We start from the raw sequence: 22,807 nt of genomic DNA on the forward strand, positions 1-22,807 counted from the left end.
GACAGAAGGAAAGAGTAAGAAAATTACTTTTCAGTTTACATGTTTTAGTAGTTTACTATGCTTCAATTCTTTGGTTACAGCAAGATCCTCATTCTGAACTCACACTCCTCAAATTCAGCAACTTACTCTGAGACCTGAAGAGTCTAGATCGTGTTCAAACCTAAATAAGTAGATGTGGACTGAGTACTGAAAGTACAGGAGCTATAAAAAGGGAGTAGAGCCTCCCTGCTGTGCCATACATCTCACAGAAGTGAGAGTGCCCATCAGATCAGGCACTGCAGTGCCAGGCTGTGCCTGCAGCCAGGGGCTGAAGATGATGCTGAATTCAGCAACTTTTTTCTGAAAGGGCAAGTGGGAAAGCAGGGCATGAAGACTTGTTCAGACCATCTACAAAACACAGAGGAGAATCTGAGGTGTTAGTTTGGGCCTGCAAAGCATTAAGTGATTTGGGACCAGTTCAATTTCTCCCCCAAATCCCTGGTAAGATGAGCAGGGCCATGGGAACATAAGAGACAGGGGTCTGCTTGCAGCCCACGGCCTTCAGCACCCTCTTCTCAGCACACCATGGTCTCAGCTCATCAATTTAGGAGTCTTTTCCTCTAAAATGTAATTTTTGGCAGAAGTCCATAACCCTAATTCCATCTACTAGAACCTCCCTTTAACTTCCCCCCCTCCCCACCCCATTACAGGAGGGAAAACAGATAGGACATCTACTAACAGAATTTTTATCAGTGGGACACCTGGAGTTTTTTATCTCAGATAGACAAGATAAAGATGTTACTGTCTTGTCCACATACTAGGGTGCCTAACACTGGCGTGGGCCACAAAGACATGCAAGCATTAGAGGGAGAGCACCTGGATGGACATGAATTACATGACCTTCAACACTTAACATCTCTGCACTCAGTTTCCTGCTTTCTTGTAGAGAACAGGAACTTTAACAAGCCAAAGCACATACATCAATCTCAAAGCTCTGCCTCGCATGAAATCAGGCTCAGAGCAACTCCCAGCTTGTACCAAATCACATCATAAGCAGATGCTGGGTGCAGGCTGAGATGGCATCTCACTTCTTCAAGGCACCAAACCCTCTGGAGCTCAACTTTTGTGGGAAACAGGCCTTCCTGTCCCCAGCTGTCCTTCTGTGTGGCACTGCCTGTGATGGCTGCAGGAAGACAGAAGAATAAAAGAGACATCACTTCATCCCAGAGCTACAGAAGGCTGAACAACAGGTTGGTCAATCCCAGAAATGCAGGAAAGCTTTCCTGTGCAGCCAAGAGCTCCCTCAGACTTTTAAGATTTAAGTGCTATGAAACTTATTTTTCAAGCACCAGAAGATCACAGATGATTTTGACATCACCTCAAAGCAGAGGTGTTATGCTCCTCAGTACTTCCGACTACTTCTGAAGCAAGAGCACAGAGTTGGTGGGTCCTTCTCTGGAAGGCAGAAAAACCTGAGTGGGCTCACAGCCCACTCTCCTGCTCCCCAGAGCCAGAACTTCTCCAGGCACATCACTACCAAAGGCTGGCTGATCTGCAGCTCATCTTTCTGAGTACCAGATCCACCTCCTCCCCCATGCACAGGGCCAGCCACCTGCACTTCCAGTCGATCCAACATGCAGGCTCTGCTCTCCTCCCACGCCATTTTAAATCACAAGGAAGCAAGCTGCCATCAGCAGAGTTGCTGCTGGTCACGGGAGTAGAGACAAACCCAATTCTTCAGCCAGACTCCATGTAATAGCACTTTTAGTCCACCCACTCCTTCCCAGGAGCTGAAGAACTTCCAGTATCTGAGTTGAAATTGGGTCTGCTGGCTAAATAATAATAGCTGTTCCTACAAAAGGATAAGCAGGAAACATCCATGCCCTGGAAGAGACGTCTGCTCACTTTGCCATGAATAGCCTCTTGTGTGAAACCTATTGCTTGCACCATGGCAAGCTGGAGGAAGCAGCAGCACCGTCTGCTCCCTCTATTCCTGGCAGGAATACAGAAGACATATTTGCTCATGAGTGCTCAAAACAGTGAAGCTCTAAGCAGCCTACCAGCATGTCCCCTTCTTCATTACAGCAACTCAGAGCACTGGAAAATGTGTCCTGACTAATTAGCACAGACATATTTGTTTAAGTACATTTTATTTCTTTCATTACAGGGACCCAAACCATCCAGTACCACCAAAGAGAACAGGCATTTGTAACAAGGGGTGTTAGCCTCTCTACTCAGGGGACATTTCAGGCTTTTATTCAAAGCCTAGAGCCAGAAGGGACCACCAGCAGCAATCTGATTGCTCATCCATCACTGCCTCCCAGATTTCCAGGCTCAGTAACTTGGGTTTGGCTAAAGTCTCTCTTCCAGTAAGGAGCCCGGTCTAGATAACTGATTTTTAGGTGGAGGATCCTCCACTTCCACACTGTTAAATTAAGTCTCGTTTTTCACCTCAGTTTGTGTGACTATGTCTCCCAGACATCCTCTAGATGAATTTTGGGAGATTTGGCTGAGGGATTGGGCAGAACTGGGAATCTCTGAGAGCAGGTAACTGATACTTCAGCAGCAATGAGTGCTTACAGAGCCTGCACTGCCTGCTTCTGCCAACACCACTGGTAGTAAAAAGCCAATTGTCACTTCTTCAGCTTAAAGCTGCTTCTCTGACTCCTCTCAGAAGTCAGGCCCACTGGGAACTTCAAACTTGAGGTAAAACATGGCTTAAGCAGACTGTTCCTGGGACATCTGACACCTGAGCCACATGAGAACTGCCCTCTTCCAAAATACCAATCACTGGAGTCAGAAAGGGGACAAAGGAGACAGGGCATTTGCCCAACCAAGCAGCACAACAAACAGGCCTTGCAAAATTAATCCTTTGGGGGGACATTTTAAGCCCCATCCTGTCAGCTTTCCAGGGGAAGCACCAAGGTGGCTTAGGAGTTTTCCTTCCACTGACTTCCCATGAAACTGTGAGATCAATCCATTTAAGCCAAATTTTCAACAGTGCCTACAATTTCTAAGGCTCTACTTGATAACACGTTGATAAATGTCCCCCTTTAAGCCGCAGTTGTCATCTGCAACTGCTCTCAGGACCCACTTCAACAAAGATGACCCTTTTTCTTCTGAATCTACAAAGTATAGGAGGTCCAGAACATGTCTGCAGAAAACATCACCCTCCACTGTCCAGTTTCAGCTCTTTATGCCTTTTTTCCACTTATTTCTGTCCTCCCACACATCCACAGTTTGAGACTATCATATTGCTTTCTTTAAGCTACATTAGAACAGGAAAAAGATCTCTTGATAGCAACATCCTTTCTAGGGGGAAGTTGAAGGAAGAATGAAGGAGGAAAGGGGTTACCCAATTCTATCCACAGAACTGAAAAGCGTGCCCAAATTAAATCACTTCATTATTCACATAATTACTTCCATCTAGATGCAACAGACTCAAAAGCCATGAACATCACCAGGTTCATCAAAAGATAATTGAAATTTAGGACCAAGCACTTTAGCAATCACACTCTACAGAGACAAGTGCTCCAAAGGATCACGGATGAGGCCATCTCTCCCTCGTAGCTCCTGCTGCCACAGCACCCACTGTGGAACATCCACCACAAGGCACAGAAAGAATTGTAATGCCTCTAAGGTTTAAGCAAGAGGATTGTGTATATCCCTTGCTATATAATTAAGGACTTTTACAAAGTGTGGTCAACACAGCTGTTGCCATTAATAACATAGCAACAAAAGCTCTTCCTGTATCCATCTCAGTGGCTAGCTTGAGGATGTATTCCATGCCTGAAATTCTTATCAGAGATGCACACGGAGCAGGCTTTTAAACCCCAACAAATATCGCCACACTGCCAAAAGGCAAAGCCATCTGAGCATAGTGGTTCTGTATGGCACAGACCCACAGCCTACTGCTCTGCTGCAGCATTGCAGAGACAGGGAACTTGCAGTGCTCACATAGATAATGAAGCTGTATGAAATCACCCTTCGCACCTGGGGCAAAACTAGAAGAAAGGAAGTCCTATGTAAGCTCTATAAAGCTAAAACTAAGAAGGCGGGGGGAAAAAAAGTAGACAGAAAGAGATAAGCAAAATTGAAAAATCCAACTTTTCTGTCCTCGGTTACTGCCACTTCTGTTCGAGTTGATGAGAGGGGCTCACAGGAGCACCCCACAACCGTCCCGTTCCCCACATTCAGCTCTCTGCTTGGGGCCCTAAAATCCAAAGTGGTCATTGCAGGAGGCGTGGTTGCCAGACCGAGAAAGGCTCCCCGCCCAGTGAGAGGAGCTCACCCCATCCCAGCCCATTTGCACTCAATCAAAAGCTCATTTCACAATCCTCACGGAAATCAGTGACCGAAGCAGGCCAGAAAGCTGGGATACATCTCTGGTGTTACTCCGCCCTGCAGTCCCTTGGGCATGACAGTGGCCTCTGAGTGAGGGGCAATGTTCTGTTTTTAGCTCAGGGTAGTTAAGAACACTGACAGCCTTAAATCACAATCTGAATACTTTCTGCGCCTATTTACCAGTTTCCTGTTTTCTTGTTACCAAGATGATTATCTTACACTGAGGGTTATTGGAAAGCCAGAAAATCAACGACTGCAATTCAATTTTCTTACCTCTCCCACAAAAAGTAATTCAGCTTTTGAAGTGCTGAAAGAGGCTGAGGGGTCATTACTTGTCTCTGGGGTGCTTCAAAGGGGCAGAGCAGGCAGTTCGCCCAGAGGATAATGTGAAATCCAGCACAAGGAACCAGGGCACACCAATTTGTTTTTCAATCTATTTTGTTGCAGTTCAGAGCATCAGTGCAGACTGGTTACAGAAGAAAATAAGCAACACTTTGGCTGAATTCAGCACTCCACAGGATCTAAAGGCAGCAGAATATACCACTCAAACCCCACACATTTTGGCTGTCTTCACTGATGCTTTGAATAGAAATACAACAGATCGAAAAACAAACAGCTCTGCTACAACTCTTTAAGGCAAGTTTTCTTCAAACCAAGAGCTGCCCCAAAAAAGCAAGCAAAATCGTGCAGTGGAAAACCTGCACAAACCCAAAGAAACAGCCAAAGTTTGCTCCAGTCACTGCTCAGTGACAGATCACTGTGCCCAAGAACGCCAAAAGTGCCAATTATATTCTGCAGGTTCCCTTAACATCCTCAAAAAAGAAAAGCTGGGCATCCAAACTGCTTTTTGTCAGGTAGGTTTTCATCACAGAGGACAGTTTGTTGCAATGTTTTATTGATTTGTTAAAAAAAAAATAAAACTACACTACTTTGGCCAGTTTTTGTGACCCATTTTGGATCAGCAAAAGTACAGGAGCCATTTGTTCCCACAGCCAAGGGCACATATGGATGGATCTACACTCCTAAGGAGTGTAAATACATTGATGCAAAGTCTTTAAAATGACACTTCTCAGGCATGGTTATCCCAAAATTGGTCTTATTCCCTCAGACTTCTTAGTAAGTACACAGAATTACTGGGAGCTGAGTCTATTCAGACACCTAGACTTCCACAACTGTCACCCCTTGCATCAGGCTGTCAGAGGCACCTCTTCACCCCCAAAAGTCCATTAAGATAAAAGGACTTTCAACAACTCTTCAAACATAAGTGCAGCTGCTCCAAAACAGCAGAGAAAGATGCAGCATTGTGAGAGCCAAGCAGGGCTCACCCCAGAAAGTCAACCATACTTCCTCCATCTCCAGGAAGAATTTTATATCTGCTGAGCTGCTTTTTGAGGAACAACAGGGACATTTTGAGTACTTTCTTTAAGTGGTATGTCCAGGCAGTTAAATATACTGAAAAGAGAAGAAACGAGTCAATGAGTAGGGGATGGAGGCTGGGAAAGAACTGTTCTGGTCCATTCTGCAACGGGCTGCTCCTGCAACACCCTGTCTTTGAACTGGGGTGCCTTATATGATGCCTGGTCCATAAATCAGGTGTGTCAGTCTTCCTGAGCAGCACCGGAGAGCAAACTGTCCCAGAGCCCCATCTCACTGCAGCTTCTCCCTCTGCAGGGAAGAGGTAGGCTTCCCTGATCACGACCCACCCCTGCAGCAGCTCAACTGAGCTGGAGATCACAAAGGAAACCAAATGAGACTGCGTGTTTTTTCGGGGTTTTTTTGGTGTAGTGAAAAAAAAAACCCTATTTGTCTCTTCGTGGGTCAGTCTTCATGGATCATCCAAAGAACAGATGTGATTAGTGGTCCAGTACAAGGAGAAGAATGTGCTGTGACCAAAGCACAAGATAAACCACTTCCATGCCTACCTTTAAAAAACTTCTCGGAGGGTCACAGCTGTCCAAGCAGGGGCACAGCCCTAATGAACAACTAACAGAACAGAACAACTAACAACAACAACTAACAACTAACTAACAGAACACCTTTGGAGGGTCAATGGCACCCAGTGGAAAGGCTTTGGCTCGCTGGTAGAGACACAATTTTGGAGGAAACATCTTGTATGTGTAGGCTACCAAAGGAAAGGCTCCTGCCACAAGGCAGCGATGGCAGAGGGAACATGGGAGTGTTTTAAATGAGAAGAAGTGCATTTTTTAGGCGCTCAAGGAGCACCTACAAGGCTGACTTTGATTTAACATGGGTGGGGTGTGGGCGTCCCCAATCCCGGCCAGGTTGAAGCACCCTTCAGCCTCCCTCAACCTCTTCATCCACCTCAGGAGCTTCCTAGAGGCCGGTCCCTCCCTGAAGGTGGGGATGGCACCCACCCATCCCGTCCCGTTCCCCGGCTCCCCGGCGCAGGTCGGGGGGAGAGGCATGGCTGGAGCCGGGACAGCCGGGCGGGGTCGCGGGGGGAGCCGAGTCGCCCCGACTTCCCTACGCCGAGCGGGCCCGGCCGATCCCGCCGTGGTTTTACCTTTCTTGGGCTCGGCGAGGCGGACAGGGCGGGCGGCGGAGCAATTAAGCTTTCTGAAGCTTTCTTCAGCAGGAGCCGCTGCTGTCCCGGCCGCTCCCCCCTCACGGCGCCGCCATCTTGGGGCCGCCGCAGGACCTCTCGCCCCCTCCCCGCTGCTGTCTTCCAGCCGAATTTTGTGTCCCCTGGCTGAATTTTCTCACTTTTTGTAAACGTAACTGATGTAGTCACATAACTGGTACAACAGAAGTTGCTTAATGAAGAAAAGAACTCAGTGATTCAAGCACTGCGCAAGGCCACATCACCGAAAGAAATTTGCAGTAGGTAGGCGGAGAATACGTGTTAGATAGGCAGGTTCGTGTGAATGGAAGACACACCTTTTTACCCCTTGGTGTACTTGATTTGCGGAAACCTCCTTACAGGGGTAAGGAAGCCTCCTCTCCGTTTGCAGATTAAACGATGTCTCCTTTCTGAACTAGACGTTGTGCCTGTGTTTTGGGAGCTCCTAAAACGGGTGACACCGGCACACCGGCACCCCGTCCCCGGGCAGCCCTGAGGGCCCCGCCGGCCATGGTGGGTGCTGCGTGTGGCAGGGACACAGTCCTGCCTCGTGCCCACACCACCCTGCCGCTGTGGACTCTGGAAGGGGCTGCCCAGGGAGGTGGTGGAGTCACTGTTTGTGGAGGTATTTAAGGAAACACCGGGCATTGTGCTTAGTGACATGGTCTTAAGTTGACAAGCTGGTGTTGGCTCATAGGTTGGACTCGATCTCGAAGGTGTTTTTAAACCTAATTGTTTCTGTGATTCTCTAATAAAACATCACATTGCTTTGTTAGAGCTGGGGCTCGTTCCCTGAGGGAGGTGGTAGTGGTGGCTGGGTGCAGGCTGTGGGCAAGCAGCCAGCTGTGAGGGGCATGTGGGGCTGAGGCAGCAGGAGACAAGTCCATGTCAGGATCACCTGCCCTTGGCCTGGGCCAAGGGAATGCTTGGGCACTTCTGGATCTTCCAGCCCACACAGTGGATGTACTTTGGGATGCTGTGTAGGACATGGGGCAGGTGGACACAGCCCTGATCTGCTCCATTATCTGCTTGCCCAGTTTCCAGCCATTGGCTCCCCCACATGCTGCAGGCACAGCTCCCTGCACCCTCCTGGCAGCATCTCACCACGGTGTGCTGGGGAGGACACCTGAACACCAGGGTTGTCTAGAGTTGGGGTGCTGAAGGGTGTGTGTATCACAGGCAGGGACCCTGGGGCTGCCCCTAAGATATGCAAATAGCTAAGAAGTCCCCCGATGTTGAATGCCACCATGCTTACCCATGTTTTGTGCACATCAGCCGTGTGTCAGTCTGTGGGCAACAGGGTGCAGGGTGAGACCAGGCTGTTCTCACAGCCCATGTGCAGGCATCCTGCTCTTGGGGCAGAGGTGACAAGACCCTGATCTGTATTTCTGTCATAGCAGGGGTGCTCCTTATTCCTTCCCAAGACCCCAGTCTATATTTCTGCCGTAAGCAGGGATGCGCCTCATTCCTCCCCTAGACCCCAATCTGTATTTCTGCCATAGCAGAGGTACTCCTTGTTCCTCCAGGAGACCTCGCTGTGTTTCTGTTCCCTGTCCCTCTGTCGGTAACCTGACCCAGCCCGTGGCTCACAAAGGGCCCTCGGCTGCATTTTTTTCAGCAGCTGTGAGAGCTTCCAGATGGCCCCAGTGAGTGGGACTCGCCCTGCTACCAGCAGCCAGTGCAGCAAAGGCCACCGAGTGTCCCCACTGGGCTCACTACGGCACAGCTGTGTGGGGACAGTGCCCTGGCCAGCTCAGAGAGACCCCTCTCCTATGTGCTAAAGTCAAGCACACATTCTCTGCTCTCTGTATAGTTGCACACCTGAAAGCTGTTAGTCCCTCTGAGCTTGGCTCTAAACAGAGCTCTGGGAAAGTTTTGTCTGACTCATGTCATTGGAGAAGCAGAAAGATTTTGGCTGAAATTTATATGAAAAATTAAAACAAAACCAAAAAAAAATAAAACAAAAAACCAAACGCTATCTCACCAGGCAGTACATGGAGTAGCAGGCTAGTTTCTATTCGCATTCCCAGGCCTGGAAGAGCGTTATCTGCTCCATCTACTGATAGATTTCAGAGGAGAGCTAATGAACTGGCTCATTTGCATAAACAAGTGCTAATTGCTGGATAAGTGTGCAGAGGTGTGGAGACTGATATCCTGGGCTGTGTGTGACCTGGTGATCAGTAGCAGGAAGGCAGTAGGGCCTGGGACTGCAGGTCCTGATGGCTGCCAAGCCCTGTCTCCAGGGAAGAAGATGAAATTCTGAGGCTGGCATGTGGTCAAGCAGATCAGCTTGCAGACAAATGGGTATTAATTAGAAACCCACAATACCACGATGAGACCTGTTCTGTGCTAGGGCCTCTGCTCTGCCAGGGAAATGCCTCTTGGCCAGGCCTGTCAGCCAAGAGTGGCATGGCAGCTATTCTGCCATTACAATAGCAATGGCATCACAGCAGCAGGTTTCAAGTCACTTTTGGTGAATGCAGCAAAAGCAGGACAGGATGTTTTCTTGTGGAGGTGTGGAGAGAGGTTCATGGGGACCTGCTCAGACTATGGTCCTTTGCTGCATTGAGTTGTCTTTGCTACAGCTGTCAGTCACTGCTCCACTAGTTTTCTCCTGAGTCCTCCTGTTTTATGTGTTGAAGGGATCCCTGTGAGAGATCTGGACCCCGATCTGGTTATTTTTATCCCCAGGCTGGTAATCAAAACCAGGTGATACTGAGAAGTCACCAGTGGCTCTTGCACTATGGCTGCTGACAGCAGCTGACCTGGAGATGACACCTCAGCTGTGAGAATGACCTGCTCCAGGCTGCTGGGGGAGAGGCAGGCATTTGCTAAGGAGTATTGATGAGATGAAAGGCAGTGGCTGCTACATCCCCATCGCTGTCAGATCTACACTTGCTGCAGGGCTATCTCATGCTGTCTGAGGCATGCTGAGCCACAGCAGAGCAGGAGCTGTCTGTTGCAGTAGGTGTTTTCCCTGCAGAAGCAAAACTTTTCCTGCAAGGCCATCCTTGATGGCAGAGAAGAGTTCCGATGTCTCCAATACCTTGAGAATTTTTCCTTGTACAAGCAACTTGCAGCTTTGGCACTAAAACAGGTGAGGTTTTGGCTACAGGTCTGTAAGCCTGCCTGTCTGTTTGGTGTTGTGATACCACTTCCTGCGAGCACTTGGTGCAGGTACCTGTGGGAACAGCTTTTGGCCAGAATTAAGGAGAAGAAGCTGAATGTCCCTGCCCAGATCGAGGCAGTGCAGCAAAAGGTCATAGAGGGTTGGCTCTTTGCTGAAACCAGCTCTGGAACTGAAATTGGTATTTGCTGGGTGGTGTCTGTGATCCAGGGGGGCCTAATGGGATGACAGCAGCCTGCTGGAAGAGCACCTGTGGTCTCCTACCTTGGAGAGGATGGATGGTGGTGTGTGAAGGTGACAGAACAGTGGCATGGTGAGCAGCAGTGGAAGAGAACAACACACATGCCTTCAGAGAAGCCACACAGACTTTTTTCCAAAGGTTGGGGTAAGATGGTCAGAGGCACCATGACACTCTGACTACAGGGACAAAAACAGACTTGGAAGTTCCTGTCCCTGTTTCCCTGTTTCTGTCCCCTCTACTGCTTAACTCATTGGGATTTGTGTCCATGCCACGTAAATGAAACCAGTGCCATGATCCAGGAGTAGTCTCCCCAAATAAGAGAAAGGATGAGGGAACAGGGGACTTGAAGAGATTCCCAGTGTAGCTTTGTCAGTTCCCAACACAGTAACACTCAGTTGCCCCTTGAAAACATCTTAATTCTAGTACAGCAGGTCCTGCTGAGTGGAGCTGTACCATTGAGTGCTTCCTTTCCCCAAAGTGTAGGACTGCAGGATAAAGCTCTACCAGGTGACTCTCCAAGGAACCCACAGGCAAAGACCTGAGTGAGGTGAGCTGGTTTTGAGTTCAGCATCCTGCCAGGGATCACCTCAGTGTCCCACAAAGGAGTCCAGGTGACCATGTGCCATGTCTCACTGGGAGCAGGCAGAAGTCCCACAGATGCAAACAGGCCTTACCTCCTTTCCCTTGAAAGAGCCTCTCCTGCTGAGACACCCAGCTCACTGAGAACTGCCCTGTGTAGCTCTGCCAAAACAGCCTCCACACAGCTTGAAAAGCTCACTGCAGGGAACCAGATGGGGTGAAACCCAACCTCCCCTCTGGAGCTGGGACACTGAGATGCTGTCCTCTCCTCTCCAGAGATCATGTCTTCTGAATGAATGGATCCAGGAAGTCTGGCTGGGTGGGATCACTCTGGTGGCTAAATCCAAACTATGCTGTTTCCACAAGTTTGTGACGTGTGCATCTTTTCCGGGTAGCTCAGACCTTAAATCTGTTTTTGATGCTCTTGGAGCATCTCTTGATGACAGATAGGCTATCGGCACAGATCTGCCCATTTGGGGAAAAGAAGTAGGAAAAGACACAGACATTTCACCTTAGGTCAGGCAGGGACAGCAGTGAGTTACTAAGGCCATGCAACCATATCTCTCTGCTCCACATTATTCAGTTTCCTCTGCCTCGCAGACTGGGCGGTAGCAAGCTCCATCCTTGGCTTGCGGCTTCTCCTTTGAGCACTTGAGGGCACTGTTGGAGTTTGGAAAGAGGCAGATTCCTGGGGTGAAAGGTTGTCTGGTGTTGTACCATGCAGAGGCACATCAGTTTTGTGGCTTCTGTTCTCAGGGATTTTTAGCTTTGGCCTGAATGCTCCGTCTTGGGCAAAACCTTTCACAGAAAGTATCAGGTCATGTGGAATTATTTTATCTTCATTTTTTCTGTAAGCATTTCTCCCATCTTTTTAACCACAAGGCTTCTTTCATGAGGGTCAGATCTCAGGGAAAAGGCTGGGCTGAACAATGAGATCTTGAGGGGAAGCAGAGATTTTGGTCACATGGAATTATACTTCACCTGCACAGATGGTTTAATTTTCCAAAGCACTGTTGATGCAAGGACATGCAGCCTGTCCACGTGTGAACACAAATCTCACTCCTGGTGCTGGTCTCCAAGAAAGGCAGGAGCACAGTCAGTGCTGCACTGGCTCTGAAGGGCTGCACACAGCTCTCTGCTGGGAACCTGTGCCAGAATAATTATTTACATGTGCTGGCATAAAGTAATTGCTAATGGAGCGGAACACCATGCACGACCCCTCCGAGCTGTCCCAGAGGATACACTGGGAGTTACCAAGCAAAGCACACTCTCCATGTACCAAAAAGATTTCCTCCCACTGTGGTCCTCCTCCCTCCTGCCACTGGAGCAGCTAGTTCATGGCAGAGGAGTCTCTGCCCCCCTTTGCCCCATCCTCTTGCCTTTGCCAGCACATTCCAGGCTTGCACTCAGAGACTGTAAGTTGCCATGTTATTCCATCTAAACTGCCCTCAAAATTTGAGTTGAATGGTGTCTTGGGGAAGGGAAGTCACTGCTCCCATGAAGAAGCAGAGATTGTAAATGGGTTTGAAATATTTCAGTTCTGTGTTTCTCCAGCTAAAGTGAAGTTTCCCTGAAGAGATGGACTGCTGGCACCCAGACTGACTTTGTAATGCCCTCTTGTAGTTCCTGGTCTATCAGCTTCCTTGGCTTTTGACTTGATTACTTTTTATTGCAGTGATTCCCAGGAGAGACCATCTCCATGGCACTTGCCATTCCTGCATCTTTCTGTGGGATATGTGAGGTAAGAAGTTTTTTGTCCAGTTTCTCACAGGATACTGAACTGTGTTCACTCTGTTGCTGAGTGTGGTGGTCCAATCTGAGCAGATCATGTTGAGATCAGGCTTTCCAAAGGCCATCTTCTGCTCCTCCATCAGATTCTGACTTCTGTGGCCTCTGTAAAGTCCAGTTCCCAGGCTATGTAGTTGCTATTGCAGCTATCACATATCTGTGATCCGTTACTAAATGTGATCAGGTTTCTTCCAGTCTTTCCACAGACAGGTTGGAGTTTCAGAAGGCTGCAGAGATTCGTTTCAGGATGGGGCACAGCACTTGTCTTCAGCTAAGCATCAATATCCAGCCTTGGCATCACTCCAGGCATGCCTTCATCCTCCGCTCAGCATGCCTAGGCATCTGTCCATGATGTCAGCTCTCCAGTCCCCTGCTATTAGTGCCTGGCCTCTTCTGAGCAAAATCCTACCTTAAATGTGGCACAGAGTTCACCTCTTATCTGCTGCTGGCAGGTAGGAGCTACTGGTACCTGTCACATTGTGTTTTTTTGTGATCTCACCAACCTTGTTGTACAAATTATTGTCCTTCCTCAGTAACTGTGTCTGTTGGGATCTTTGAAACATCCCTTGGGCCTCTCCTTCCAGCCAAACCAGTGCTATCTCAAGCTAACAGACTGAAGATCCATCTGCATGTGGTGAAAGGGATGCCCAGCTCAACTTGAACTCTCTGCTTTCCAAGGCTTCCCAGAAGGGGCTTCATAGCAAGCAGAGATAGCTCAGCATCAGTGTCACAGTGAGCTGGGCAGTTCTCCCTGCAGCCAGAGGCTGCAGTCAACAGCTCCTGCTCTGTGTGAGCACAACCTCCCTCCTCTCTGTCACTGCTGTTAGCAGAGCAGCAAACTCTTGGCTTGGCAGGATCCCTGCTCTGAGAGCTGCAGACTGCCCTAGGCACTGAGCATATGCACTTCTTACACTGCTTTATTCCCTTTGCAGGCCCTTGCTGCTGCAGAGTTCCCTGCTTCAGAACCAAGTATCTATTTCTTCTCCCGTGCCTTGGCTTTAGGTAAAAAACAGTATCTCTGTACTCTCATTTTTTCTGGTGACAGGCCCCATCAACACCTCTCTCAGCTGTTCTAGTGCTTCAAACACCATTCCTGGGCTGAAGAGTCTGTTCTTCCAGAAATCGTATCCCCATTTAGATAATAAAGTGTTTTCATTTTCCTGCCTTTGCTCTGGGTGGCCAGCTCTTCTCGCAGCCTGTGTTTCCTTCCATGCATGTGCCTGGGTTTGTCTGTGATCCAGCATCCCTGGTGGTCTGGATCCCTATGTGTTGTCCATTTGCTCTGTTTCTAGGTGCTGATTTGTTTTCCTATTAATCTCCCTCCCTCCCTTGCTCAGCTCTCCCTAGACTGACTGCTGCCAACATGTTTCATGTATCCTGTGCTGCGTAATAACCCAAGGGAAGGGGACTTCATGCCTGGACCCTGGGGCTCTGTAAGAGCTATTTCCAGAGGTGGCAGGTGCTGGCAGGGTTCCAGCCATGCGTTCCCTTGCTGATTTAGTTGCTCTTCCTCCAAACTACCCCCCATGGCACATGTCCTTCTGCACGTCCCAACCTAGTTGTTGCATGGACCATGTTCTCCTGGGGCAGAGCACTGCCAATCCCTTTTTGGCCCTCAGCACAGGGAGGCAGCTGCACACCAGTGCCTCTGCTGGCTGGGAGTGGGGAGCATGCTCAGCTTGCCTGTGACTGTGCTTTGCTTTTGCTGCTGGAGGAGCAGAGGATGGAATCACCTGCAGTCCCAGGTTCCACGGTAGTGATCAGAAGCTCCTCACTGGACAGCAGTGTTGAGCTGCAGAACAGAGAAGGGCTTGATCGTGGAATCACAGAATGGGTTGGGTTGGCAGGCACCTTAAAACTCATTCTGTTCCACCCCACTTCCATGGGCAGGAACTATCCCACATTTCTCCAAGCTCTGTCTAGCCTTGCCTTGAATGCTTCCAGGGATGGGACAGCCACAGCTTCTCTGGGCACCCTGTGCTAGGGCCTCACCACCCCTATAAGGAAGGATCTCTTCCTATCATCCAGCCTAAATCTATCTTCCTTCAGCTGTTTCCTCTTGTCCTGTCAAGGGGGATGTTCTACATCACTCAGCTACGCAGGTAAATCTGTGCCCTGTGCACCTGCTTGGGGAGCATCAAGCCTCCAGGCCTCCACCACAGAGGAGCAGTGCCTCAAGCACTTGACAAGGATCCTTTCTTGTGGACTGGGACCTGTCCTGTTATAGGATGAATGGAGGCCAGGTGGGAGAGGTCCCAATGGGTGGCATCTAGCAAAGTGAGATCCATCTTTAACTGATGCAGGCAGAGCAGCATGCACATTTTTGCCAGACATTTTGGGAAGTGGTGTTGCAGAGCAAGCTTTATTTAAAAATCAGTTTATGGGGTTGCCGATGATCATCTCTCCATCCTCAACCACAGTGTGCTATCCCTGCGGCCTGCTGACTCCTTTGTTTGGGCTAAAGATTGAGTCCTGGGCATGACTTGAGGGCAGGGAAGCGGTAGATATAACCCCTGTCTGCTTTCTACAGCAGTCACCATCAGCTGGATGGGAGCAGTGCAGGGGATGGCAAGGCATGAGAGAGGGGAGAGAAATTAGTAAAATCATCTTTGTTCCCCAAGAAAACATGCTCCTGGTAAGGGGAAAGCTGACCTGAAACCTGGATGTGGGAGGATAGAGTCAGTCTCCAGTGTCTACAGTTACCACCCACTCCTTCTGCTGTCACAGAGGAGCCCCCCAGCTCTTTCTGATGTGGGAAACCAGCCAGCCTCACTGGACAACTTTATCCTAACAGCATTGGCACTGAATTCCCTCTGAAGTTCATTGTGTTTTCATATAGGAAATTCAAGCTCTCTGTGAGCTACTGCTGCCCAGCAGCCTCCCTGAACAGTCCAGACTTCCTCCTCAGGCTGCCCCAGTGCATCCTGCTCCCCTGGGAGCAGCCAAAATGATGGATACTGTCCCTGCCCACGGGCCCAGCCAGGGCTGCAGCAACCCTGCCCAACCTGGGTCCCAGATAAATCACCAGGGCATGGAAGTGGCAGCATTTAAAGTATTGATCCTCTCTTTGGGGAAGTTCACCATTTTGGAGAGGGAGGTTTTTCTAAATACCATTAAATAGAGTTGCTGGAATTATTCTTGGCTCTGTCAACAGCACAGATCTGTGTGGCTGCCCTGTGTGTGGGGCTGAGTGCTCTGGCCTGGGCCCACTCCCTGCTCCTGCTTGTCTCCCTTGGGGCTTCAGGCCTCATGGTTATTTATTTTGGGATCTCTCCCAGCAGGGCAGACATGGAAAAGGTTTGTCTGTCACAGGGCTCTTTGCAAGGGAAGTGTTTTAGGCCTTTGGCTGTTTTAGCTTTGTCCCCATGCATTGGGGACAGGTTGTGCATGACCACCCACCCCCTTCACAGCTGGCACAGGGCACCACTAACCCTGTGCAGGCTGTATGCTGTGCAGTCTTCTAATATATGGGACCCAACAACAGTCATCCTCTGGGAAAAACTCCATTGGCACCTCCTCTGTACCTCACAGGCACCTGCACCATCTGGAAAAATGGAGGGGAGACTCAGAAATTGGGTGGTGAAAGGTTTCCAGCAAGCTTGCAAGGCTCCATGTGGGTTATGTGGATTAAGCATTTCTTATCAAGCCTGTGGGTCCACCTCTGGAGGTCTTTTACTCTAGGATGAAGAGTGGCACGTTCTGGTGGGCTGGAACACTGCTCCTGGATGTGAAAGGTCTCTAGGTGAAAAGCAGAGACCTTGATTTAGCCTGATCTCCTGGGATGGGAACCTCCAGAAAGAGAAAGTGGTCCAGTCATGGTAAAATGGTTTCAAATTCAACTCAATTTCAACATTTCAAATTCATGTAATCTCTCAGCAAGTAGTGCTGGACATCTCTCTAGCAACAATTCCTTAAATATGTGGGCAAGACTGCCGTGTCTGGGGGCACAGTAGAGATCAGACAGATAAACACAATGGGTCAACAGAAGAAACCAAACCTGTGCTCATTAATCTGGGCAGCTTGGGAAGATACTGTGAACCAGATGTCATCCTCTCTACAGACGTTCAGAGACATTTTGCTCTTTGCCCCGACCTGGCAGCTGAGGACATTTCTTCCTGAGGCTGATCTACAGGAGAGGACAGGCAGACCAGATGGATGGTGAGTATTTGGTCATCCTCCCATGAGAGCCTCCGGCCTAGCCAGGCCCCAGGGGCAGCTCAGAGCTCCTCAATGTTACTGTGGTCTGGTGAGGATTTTGAGCAGTAAAGTGTCAAGCAGTATGGGCTGGCAGGTGCCAGGACAGCATAGGGGGCTCAGGGGGACTGCAGGCATCCCAGAGATCCCAGTGCTGAACTCAAACCAGCTCTGTATGAGCCAGCCTGTCCTCCCTCCTCAGCCCACTGGGTTTGCTGCTCCAACAATGCTGGAACACAACTAGGCTGAAGAGGCTCCATTCCTGAGACCAGCAGGGACAAATGAAGGGCCAATCCTGAACCCTCTTGACTTGGAGTGGATCCTCTGCTTTCATCCCAAGGGTTGAACTGTTTCTCACAAGAAGCACAGGAAGCTGTTGGAAGGACACCTTTCTGGGTAACTGGATCTCTTGAGGGGTGAGAGATCTCTGGTCAGATGGGCTTTGGAGCACAGGGTGCACTGGACATCTTAAGGCAAGGTGAGCCACACTTACCAGGCAGCCAGAGCAAGTTCTGGGCTGGCACACACCTATCCTGGTCACTCCTTTTTTCTGACATCTGCCCTGTTCACCACCTGGGCAAGGCTCTGTATCCCTTCCTGAGGAGGAAGGCAGATTGCTCTGTGTGTCCCCACATCCCCCATTCCAGAGGGGAGAGCAGAAAGGCCGGTCTGCAGCACCAGGCAGCAGCAGCCAGGTGCCTCACTGGTGATGTGTGTGGCCAGCCTAGAGCAGAGCACACCTCAGACTGGAGCCCTGGACTAAGGCTGTGCAGCTGCAAGTGGGAACAGTCAGACAGCACCTGTTCCAGGCAGCTTCCTCCTGGAAGCTATCACTGGAGGCTGAAGTGGAGCTCTTGAGCTCCCCTGCCCTGCCCAGAGAACAGGTAGCCAGTTGAGGCAATACCTGTGTGCAGAGCTCTGTTCTACACATCAACAGCCAAACCATGAACTCATCTGTAATTTGTCAGACACTTTTGTCATCTTTGGTGCTGCTGGTGCTCACCTGTGCAGGGCTGAGCCTCCTTGCCCCAGGAAGAGCATCCCCATGTGTGGGGGTCTTTTATGTTGGCAGAACAGACTAACTCGTGGCAATGGAAACTCAGCCTTGGAGTGAGTCAGATTCATGAGTCAGCTGGTCCCAGAGTACAGGCTGCAGCCAGCCTTGTGCAGGGAGAGGTCAGCATCCTGCTCGTGCAGGCTGGGTCTGCGTGGGAGCAGCCAGGGCAGGCCTGAGTCTATCCACAGGACACAGAAGTGTCTGAGCAGGGGAACAGGCCAGGTGGGTACCTCCTCACCTGCCATGCTCTGCTCCGTGGGATCTGTGGCCGTGGCAAAGGGGATCTGCAGGATTTATGACCCTGGTGAGCAAGACACCTTCTGTCCTGGGAAGGAAGAGCCCCAGGTCCATGCTTACCTGCCATGGCTGAGTGTGGAGGACAGAGCACTTGATGGGAAGAGTCCCTTCACTGCAATCCCTGTGCCATGGTCCCTGCACTCCACAGTGGTTCCTCTCTGCTGCTTGCCCATCTGTTTATTTGCAAAGAGCAGGCAGTTGAACTGCCCCTCCTGCCCCCAGTGTCCTGCATGCACTGTGCTGGGTGCAGTGGATAGGGGCATGATGGCCATCTGTGTCCAGCCACCAGAATCCTCACTGGAGAGCTGCCACTGTGGACACCAGGCTCAGGAGCCAAGTGCAAGCTCTACCTGGTTTTGCTGGGGAGGAACCATACAAGCATGAGACCAGGAGGAGTTGTGGGATGAACATAAAGCCAGGGAGATGCTTAGCTTGATGCTGTTCTCAAGATGACCTTACCCCATCATCTGTGCTGAAGCAGAAGCTGAAGCAGATGTAACATTTCAGGAGCATTTCAGGAGAACAGAAACTTTACAAATAAATGTCCACCTTCAAAGCCCTTCTTATGGACCATCACAACCACAGTTACAGTGTGCTGGTGAACCAGAGCTCTGTTCTTTAACCCTGACCCTGGAAAAACATCTTCCTTTGACACAGCTTAACCTTTGTAGTGAGCCTTGAGAATCCTAACCACAGCAGTGCTTCTGCAGAGCAAAGTCTTGGGATCTTCAGGCAACTCTGGAAGCAGGGTGAGACACATCAACCATTCTCCTGCAAATGCTCCAAGACCACATGCAGCCCAGTGTTAAATAAATGCATGTTTATGGTAAACCACCAGGGACACTCGCCTGTGAGATATTTGATCTAAAGTTGCCATCACAATTTTGCTGTTCCTCACCTTGAGGTTAAACCACAAAAGCGTTTTCATTCTGCAGAACTGAGAGAAGTCCTGACATTTGCTGTAGCAGTAGGTCACTTGCATCTGCAACTACCAATGCGGGTTGCTGGAACAAGAGCAATACCCTATAAAGAAACTATAAATTCAGAAGGACTGTAGCCAACCCCATGAACAAGGCATTTGATATTTTTAGGATATATTTTCGAGGAACTAAATGTTCACTCACCACAGTTAGAGCCCCAAGAGAAGATCCTCCAGATCTCCTCTGAAGTTAAACAGAGGATAGAAACCTGAAGGCTCTAATTTTCATATACTAAGGGTGGTTCAGTTAATAATTAAAATGATCAAGAGGCTGGAGGGGTTGTCTTGTGAAAAGCACAGAAAAGGTTGGGATTCATCAGTTTGAAGAGAAGAAAACTGGGAGGGATGTGACTGAAGTGACCGAAGGGAGTGAATCAGGTGAAATTGAAATCAATCCCAAGGCCCAGAGCTAGGGGCAGTCAATGGCACTGGTAGGATATCACTCTGAAAGAGAGAAAAGGAAAGATTTCTTCATGCAGTGAGTAAAATCTCAAGAATTTGCTGCCACAAGAGGCTGTCAGCATGGGTAGAAAGGGATTAGACCAGCTAATGAAGAACAGGTCCATAAGGGAATATCAGAGGGAACAGTCAGACATGTGCCTTCTGCTGTCCCAAGCCCAGTGACCATGAATGCTGAAGTAGGAGGTGCTTAGGCTGCAGAAGGCTCCCCCAAAACAGCATCTCCTATTGCCTTTGCTAGTTGCAGCCAAGACCAGCTGTATTTCTGACCCAGTATGGTTTCTATTCCCTTTCCTGTTCCATTTTTCTTTTGCAGGATTTTTCCATTAATTAGCACTCAGCTAATGGGGCATCTCAGCAACAGGACTGAGCCCATGGGGATAACCTCCACCCTCATCATGGTGAGGACAAGCTCCTGTTGATGGGGATGGAACAGATGGGAAGCGTGTGCTGTGCCCATGTCCAGGCAGTGAGACCATCCACACAGCTACAAACACGTAATGCCCTTGGCAGCTGCATCCTTGCCTGCACAGCCCCCAACTTCCTGTGCTTCATGCTGAAGCCAAAGCCTTGCTGTGCTTCTGTTCTGGACATGCAAGCCCAGGGTGGGCCCCAAGTGCATCCTGAAAAAAGAAAATGCAGGCACTGTTTGAAGTTGTCCTGGTCCAGACAAGATCTGTACCATTATGGGTCCAATGGGGACATACCACTGTTGCACAAATCCTGCACACTAATCTGCAGAGCTGTGTACCACACACCATACAGACTCATGCAGACTATGCAGTTTTAATTTTTTCTCTTCAGCAGAGGCAAATAACCCATCTGCTATTTCAACATATTTCTCCTAAATTGTTTGGACTACTTTGGATGTGGCTCAGAGCAACCTGGTCTAGTACCAGGGGTCCCTGCCCATGGCAGAGGGTTGAAATAAGAGGGTCCTTAAAGTTCCATCCAGCATAAACCATTCCTGGGACTCTGTGAGTCCTGAACAGGAGGCATGGTATGATGTTCAGACAGACCTAGGATGTCATAATAATGAACCATCTTCCCAGCCAAGCTAACACCCATCTCACTCCAAGTGCTCCATGACTAGAAAGTGCTCATAAGGTTATATAGGAAGCAACTAGGGATGGTAAAATGGGTTTGGTTTGATTAGGAAGAAGGCTCTGTCTTCACCTCTCAGTTTCCAACATATTCCTAGTTTTACAGAGAAGAAATTTTTAGAAGATTTTTAAGTTCTTCCCAGGGCACAGAAACCTGTGTGTAAGGATACAGCTGTGTTTCTTCACATCTGCATCAGGATTCAGTACTCCTCACAGTCCAGGATTTCAGTTTGACCAAAGCATCCACTCTGGTGGATTTTCAGGCATGAGATGGGTTTCAAAACGTGATTGGTCAGGGATAAAAGCTGCCATTGTTCAGCAGGACAAAGCTGCTGATGAATTTCCCTCTCTTCTGAATCCTTCCCAGGTTATCTCAGTTCCTGGCAGTGACTCCCTCAGTCAGGAGTCTTGGTCAAGTTACTTGGACAAACAATATTTAGCCTCAAACTATTTTGAGAATATTTTTTCTTATTTGCTTTTCATTCCCCACACTGCCTGACTGGGCTGCTTGGCCACATGCAGTGGCTTCTGATCATGCATTGGGTAGGCCTGAATCTTCACAAACAGAAGGAAGGTAGGTGCAGCCAGCACAGACGTGTGTTTGTTCTGTCCTCCAGCCAGTGCCAGCATCCACAGTTGCTGTTTGCATCAGCCTTCATGCTGGGCAGAGCACCAGAAAGGTGGCCAGCTTGGCTGCCCACCGTGTGGGAAGCCTGCAATTTCAGTTATATCAATGTCAGATGCCATGATCCTGCCATGATGCTTGTCTGAGTCCTCCCACATCAGAGAAAGGGTGCTTGAGATGCAAAGACCACCTACACAAACCTTCATCTGACTGACCAGAAGACATCTTTTTGTGGCAGTGCTGCAACCTTCTTAAAACCACAAGACACAGAGGAAGGACCCCAGCCCCACTTAGCAAAACTACATTATTTGTATGCTGTGATTGTTGTAGTATCATCCAGCAATGCCCTGGGAGTTCCTGCAGTGTCTCCCAGTCTCCCTAATTCACAAACTCTGGTTTGTTGTGATACCACAGAAGGTGCCCGGAGAAGTGATGAGTCCACTGACTCCTCCTGGGCCAAAGCAGCTCATAAAAGGCTTTGCTGTGCCAGCTGCAGCCCAGCAGTTTTCATCACCATGCTCACGAAAGATGTATTTTTCCTTTCTAAAGGTAGAATGACATAATCCCCAAATGAAAATATTAACCTCCAGTGTAAGTGGGAAGAAGGAATTCCTGAGCATCTGCAGGACCCAACATTCCCTCTGCTGACCCTTGATCAGACAATGTCAAGAGGAGTTTAGGCTGAACTAATTTAATATTTTCATTAAGAAAATTTCTTGTCAGTTTTGTTCTGAGAAGCCTAACCTGTTGCTTTCTTAGACTGAAGTATGGTTCTGTTGTTCTGCCTTTTAGGAGAATTACAGAAATTTTCATATGAGGCAACCCAATGAGTTTGGGAGTAATGAGTCCGGGGGGCTGCCTCCAGAAGTGCCTGGGGAAATTAATTGTAATTAATTGAAATGAATTACATGCTGAGGGAAAGGACTCCACCTTCCAAGGGTCAGCAGGCAGGATCCTCTCCTAAAGTGACATTCTGCACACTCATGAAATCCTGCCCTTGATACCTTCCTGTTATCAACATTGTTAGGCTGGGCTGAGCCATATAACACCAATTCACTCCTGTAGGTTGGGCTGAGTGCAAAAAGGAGCAACTGAACTGCCACAGGTCCCAGCACTCCTGTGTCACCAATTTTTGTTCTATATAACTTCCCAGGAGCTTTCTCCTAATGAAATGTCAGTCAGCTGCAGAAAGGTATTCATTCACATTTTGAACAAGCACCTGTGGACAATGCATTGACGGAAAAGAAGAAAGAATTACAGGAAGGTTCAATAGCAGACATCTTGCAGCCTCAGGCAGCACTTGGTGCACAGGAAGAGCAGCTTTGTGCTTGTCTGCCTTTGCCAGTGTCAGTGGGAGCTGAGCCTGGCCCTGCCACCATCTCAGCATGATAGAGATCTCTCTCATACTGCCATGGGTAATTTCAGGTTTTCTTAGCTGAAAATTCACATTTTTA

This window comes from Cinclus cinclus, chromosome 23, assembly GCF_963662255.1.
Source record: "Cinclus cinclus chromosome 23, bCinCin1.1, whole genome shotgun sequence".
Lineage (NCBI taxonomy): Eukaryota > Metazoa > Chordata > Aves > Passeriformes > Cinclidae > Cinclus > Cinclus cinclus.